Source organism: Macrotis lagotis, chromosome 1 (genome assembly GCF_037893015.1).
Source record: "Macrotis lagotis isolate mMagLag1 chromosome 1, bilby.v1.9.chrom.fasta, whole genome shotgun sequence".
Lineage (NCBI taxonomy): Eukaryota > Metazoa > Chordata > Mammalia > Peramelemorphia > Peramelidae > Macrotis > Macrotis lagotis.
Genome location: NC_133658.1, coordinates 916,106,402 through 916,112,781, shown reverse-complemented (window position 1 = coordinate 916,112,781; position 6,380 = coordinate 916,106,402). Strand labels below are relative to the sequence as shown.

General features: G+C 42.1%; 1 pseudogene; it reads left to right on the top strand.

Annotated features, from left to right (window-relative positions):
• Window positions 1-3,645: 3,645 nt before the first annotated feature.
• LOC141492512 (leucine-rich repeat-containing protein 51-like) lies at window positions 3,646-4,916 on the top strand (annotated as a pseudogene).
• Window positions 4,917-6,380: the final 1,464 nt, after the last annotated feature.

The following is a 6,380-nucleotide window of genomic DNA, read 5'->3' as shown; positions in this document are numbered from 1 at the left end:
AACAATATTTCATGGTAGGGAATGAAAGCTAGCTAGTCTGGGTATGCTCTTTATAATTCCTGAATATTAAAAAAACAAAAATAAAACAAAAATCTATTAAAAATAACCAGGGATTCTCTGAAATATTCCCTGAGAAACAATTCCAGGATATAACCAGGAAAAAAAAACGTAATTATCCAATCTCTAAGGAAGAACATACCCACTTTGGAAGAAAGAAAATGCAAAATAAAATGTGATTTACAGAAGTGGAAAGTCAAGTTCTCTTCTGAGGCACCAAAGGGAAATAATGGAAATTCTGAAGGCCAAAGAATAAGACAACAGGATTCACTTGAACAGATTAGGTGGAGGAATCAGTTTGTGCCAAATTAAAATCTGTTACATTCTACGCTTATTAGAAAAATTATCTAAAACGCCTTCCCTAAAGAAAAGTTACTTGCCAGTAGGTTCAAAATAATTTAAGCTAGAAAACTCATCTTCACAGTAGTTCTTTTGGAAAAGATTGGCGTTCCTCCCCATTCGAGTGAGTACTTTGAGGCAAGTCCATATCAAGGATCATAAAAGGCAACAACAAAAAACCCTGCAGACAGACAAACAAAAAAACCCATTCAAGCTTAAAAACTGAAGCCGGAAGTGATGAATAAAGGAAAGGAGCAACTTAAAACAATGAGGCTTTTAAATGGAGAGCCTAGGGTTGTAGACTCACTCTAACTCCTCTGGAAGATTGGGGGTACTAGAGATATGCAGATCTGTTTTAAATTTTCTTTGGAAAAGATAATGAGCATTCTGGAGGCAAAATACTATGAACCCTGACGACCAGAGCTAAAATCCCAGCTCTAAATTAAAAAGGAAAGACTTGGGAAATCATTAGTGGAAATAAATTCCTGTGGACAGACTCCTACATGTAAGATCTGTGTGTGGATGAGTTGTCTAAATATAACATTGATGTGTGTAGATGGATATTATTTAAGCTTTGGCCTGTCATTCATAGAATAAGAGGAAGTCTTTTTGAATCTCCAAGAGGGGTGTTGAAATAGATCTATATTTTTCACCCCTCAAATATTTCGAATCTAAAGGGCATGTTGGTTGGGTTTAGAACGAATTTCTCTGAATACTCTTCTGAGGGGAGAGTCACCTTTAGTCCATCCTTGCCCACTGAACTCCTCTCTTCCAATCAAAGAAGAGCATCTCCAATAGTCAATAGAAAGTAAAGCCATTTATGCAGGTAAATCAGCAAACAGAAATCAGAGAAATTCTATGGATTAGACTAGCAAAGAATACAAAAGAGTACCTGAGCTCTTTAGCTGGGAGGGAGATCAAATCTCAGTTTAAATCCGGAGAGAGAAAATGATCTCCCCCAGGGGAAGTGTGCTGGCAGTAGTCTCTACAGCTGTAAGTGCTGGAGGTCAGTTTGTGACCTCCAGCTTAGATGACCAGGAAAGCTCCCACACCTCCCAGGCCTCTGAGGGATCCAGTCTGCTATTAGAACTTTCCCTTTCTCCATGGATAGCTATTGTTGAAGTTTCTGCAACAATCAGAAATAAGTCCTTTATATGACACACTGGGGCAGCTAGGTAATGCCAGAGCACTGGTGTGAGGTCAGAAAGACTCATCTTCATGAGTTCAAATCCAGGCTCAGATACTTATTAGCTCTATAACTCTGAGCAAGTCACTTAAGTCTGTATGCCTCCGTTTCTCCATCTGAACAATGAGATGGAGAAGGAAATGGCAAACCAACCACTTCAGTATCTCTGCCAAGAAATCCCCAAATAGGGTCAAAAAGAATCAGACAAGACTGAGAAGTGATTGAACAACATCAGACAGTCACACCACGAGGATATCCTTCTACAAAATTGTTCATGGACTTGAGGGAAGTAGAATTGTATTTAATTTCTTTTTATTTTACAGGGAGGACCCTAAACCAGAAATCAGCAAACTATGACCCCAGGGTCAAATTCAGCTTGCTGCTTGTTTTGGTACATTACCTGTACGAATGCAATACAATTTTATTTTTAAATGCAAAAGCCAAATCTGGCTTATGTACAAAAAAAAAAAAATCAGGAGGTTGAGCTCTGAATTTTCTGAGGTTTGGACTGAGTATTAGACCAAGAGTCAGGAAGACCTGAGTTCAAATATGCCCACAGTTGTGTGACTCTAGGCAAGCTATTGACTTTCTGATTGACTTAATTTCCTACTCAGTAAAATAGGGATATTACCTCCCTCATAGGGTTGTGGAGATAAAATGAGATAAAATTTGTAAAGTATTTTGCCAACCTTAAGGGGTAATTTAATGCTAACTATTCCTGAGAGGGAGAGATTCCTCAGAATGGAAGCAATCCAAGGAGAGGCACAGTGGATAGAACACAGGCCCTAGAGTCAGGAGAACCTGAGTTCAAATGCGACTTAATCATTACCTAGCTGTGTGACCTCGGGCAAGTCACTTAACTCGATTGCCTTGCAAAAACAAAAAAAGCAAAAAAAGGCAATCCAAGGTTCAGTCTTTTTTTCTTTCTTTTTTTTTTTTAGGTTTTTGCAAGGCAAATGGGGTTAAGTGGCTTGCCCGAGGCCACACAGCTAGGTAATGATTAAGTGTCTGAGACTGGATTTGAACCCAGGTACTCCTGACTCCAAGGCCAGTGCTTTATCCGCTACGACACCTAGCCGCCCCTCAGTGTCCTTTTGGCACTGATATTTTAGTTTGAGATTGTGGCACTGTGGGGCACTGTGCCCCCAAGGGCATGTCTTTTATTTTGTGGCTCAAATGAAGCTTTCCCTAAGCCAGCAGACAAAAACATATTCCAATTTTAATTCTCCAGAAGGAGTATAATATTGGAACTGCCCAGTAATAACTGAACTCTGCTTGAGCAGCCCACCTTTGCTTGTCAGTGTACCTCAGGAGAATGGACTGCCTCCTGGGCAGATCTGGTGGTTACCAGGGGGAGCTCTACCTGCAAACCACCTGGACGGCTCTTTCCACCGTCCATCCTCTGTGCTGCCTCTGTGGCAATATGCTAAGCACTTGGATTAGCTCTCTCCTTCAGGAGGATGGAAAAGCACATTACTCAGAATACTGAAATATAAAAATCTGTTGACTACCCAAGTCGTGAGTCCCACTACTATATGCCTCTGCCTCAGTTCACTGCCTTCCCGATTCAGTTTCTAAATCTTAGCAAGCTTTGATTTTATATAGTATTCAAATAACACCAAAGGAGTGAGCTTTCTTGCTCCTTTGGGGAGATATTCACCTCCAAGCATCTTTGAGTTGTCTTCTCTGACCTTTAAAGGTGGTGAGGGATGTATTGGATCTTATAGCAACTCACAGAGCAGATTCTTAGATTTTCTGTGTGAGTATCTACACTGTGGAAATCAGTAAACACCACAAATAAGGCTAGATTGTTTTGCTGATCATCTAGACTTAATGGGAAATGATGGGGGGAAAGTAATGATTCAGATTAAAGTTGAAAGGGTACCTTGGATACCTTTCTTTTGGGGGGCAGATGGTTGTTAAATATTTAATTAAAGATTTTATTTATTTTGAGTTTTACAATTTTTCCCCCAATCATACTTCCCTCCCCCACCCCCACAGGAAGCAATTTGTCAGTCTTTACATTGTTTCCGTGTTGTACATTGATCCAAATGGTTGCTAAATATTTACCAGCACATCCTGCATAAGGCCAAGGGGAAACAAGACAATTCACACCTGAAGCTCAAAGAAAAGGAACGGAAGAAGTCGCTTATTTTGGAATCAAGAACAAGATAAATCATGGAGGATGGTGAAGGAAGTTGGCTTGTCCCAGATCTTCAGTCCAACAAGAGTCACATTCCTGGTGGTCTTTCCCATCTTGCTTGAGCCAGCCCCTGATTGTCAAATAGCACCATTGGAGAAAGCACTGGGTTTGGCTTCAGAAAGAACTGAATTCAAATCTAGCCTCAGACAGAGGTTGGGAGGATGCGAGGACGGTTACCATGGAGTTGCGCTAAGTGAGCCCCAGGCCTCCGGAAGGCAAAGGCCGGAGGAGACCGAGCTGGCCAAAACCAGCAGTCCAGCGCCCAATGCTGCTTCCACACCCCCACAATGGCTAAACTATGACTGACCATTGGGATTATGTGAAGAATTTGATACAGGAGCCACCCCTGGACTTCTTCAAAAATATAAACTTCATCCAAGACCTGATAAGTGAGGAGCCCAGGACTGGGCTCCGACCAGTAAAGTATTCCACCACGGGTAAGGCACTGACCCAAGCCATTCGTCTTAACAACAATGTGCTCAATGACCTTGCTGACTTCACTCAAACTATGTCGCAACTGTTGGAGTATCCCCAGAACCTACCTGGCTTGGATTGACCTGTCTTTCAATGACCTGCAGAACATCGACCCTGTACTGACCACCTTCTTCAATTTAAGTGTTCTTTATCTCCATGGTAACTGCGTCCAAAACTTACCAGAAGTGGATAAGCTGTCAAATCTTTCTAAGCTTCAGAGCTTGACCCTCTATGGAAACCCCATAGAGGAAGAAAAGAGGCAATATGTGCTATCCATGCTACCCAGACTTACTACCTTCGACTTCAGTGGTGTCACCAAGCAAGACCGGATCACAGCCACTGTCTGGAGACGAATGAATGTCAAGCCTAAGAAAGTCTGAATCAAAATGGATACATTTTTATAACTCCATATACATTCTAGGGCCCCCAAAGCCACTAAGACTCTGGTACCCTCTCCCTCAACACTTAGTTTAACAATAAAGGAAATGAGCTGTTTAGGGGGCTTGAGTCCCTCAGGTGTGCACTGAGGTGCCCTTCAAAAGGTAGGTATTAAGGCAGCATAGGATGACATAGCCCAGCCTCAGTTATGCTTGAGGTGGCAGAATCTAGCCTGTATCCTACCTTACTTGCCTGAAGCCTGATCAATAGATACCTAAAAGCATTGTATGATCTGACAGGCAATTCCCCCCCCCCCCCCCACCATACTTTATATATATGGTTTTACAGAACCTGCTCTTTCTAATGGCAAAGGTTAAGACCTCAGTTGTCCATTCTTGGCCTTATGAGCTTCTCCTGCTGGTTAATCCTGCAAAGGCATCTAGTTAAATTTCAAGCTATATGGGAAGTGGGAGGTTGTCAGGGTAAGGATAAGACAGAAGGGCTGGAACCAAAATGGATAGATAGATGTCCTTCATGGAGGGTGGCAAACCAAAACAAATAAAATTAAAGGCTCAAACATGTAAAAAAAAAAAAAAAAAGAAAACAAATCTAGCCTCAGACCCTTCTACCTGTGGGACCCCTGGACAAGGTACCCTACCTCTGTGTGCCTCAGTTTCCTCATCTGAGCTACCTCGCTGAAGTCTTGACCTTCTTCGAGAACAAAGGACAAATCCCATCCATCGTAGTGATCACTTGTGTGAGATCCCTCGTCCCAGGAAGATCACTCAAGCCCCAAATCTGACTTTTCCTATCATCTACCTTTCCATTTGTGATCAGGTCTAACCTTGCTGGCTCCACACCTGCACGATGGAACTCTAAGGAAGGAATTCATCCTATGACTTGCAAATCAGTTCCTTGCAAAGAAAACAATTAAGATACTGCGACTTGTTTAGCAGCAACCTGTGGCCTGCCTTGTCCCACTAAATATTGTTATTTCATAACATTTCACTTCGGACCAACTCATGGAAATCTTTCCAGGTTTTTCTGGGAACACCCTGCTCCTCATTTGTTTTTTGTTTGTTGGTTTTTTTGCAAGGCAAAATGGGGTTAAAGTGGCTTGCCCAAGGCCACACAGCCTATTAAGAAGAACTCTAGGGGAGGCTAGCTGACACAGTGGATACAGCACTGGCCCTGGAGTCAGGAGGACCTGAGTTCAAATTCGGCCTCAGACACTTAATAATGACCTAACTGTGTGGCCTTGGGCAAGCCACTTAACCCCACTGCCTTGCAAAAACTTAAAAAAAACAAACTCTGGCAAGAATCCTGTCAGCAACAACTAAGAGAGAATGATTGTCACTTCGTTTTGAGATAAAATGGAGGCATCCTTGAATTCCTGGGGGATAACCTGCACCTGCCCATGTAACTTGGAAGACTTTAGTCACCTTTTGTGTGAACTGTAGACCCCCTACCTTGTCAATCTCAGACGAAATAGAATCAGCACCAAATAAGAAGACCCTAATAACATTCAAAACCTCTTCTTCAATTGGAAATTTGTCTAGAAAGGGATTGACTTCAACATGAGCTGAATGGTCAATGACTTCAGCTTTGATTGATGACTGTTGAGATTATGGAAGTGTTCAGCCTAGCTCTCTAGGATCATGTCCTTATCACTAATCCATGTGGCTCCATCATCACTGAGTAGTTGAGATTCACCATTTGTCTTTGGCCCATAAATAGCCTTCT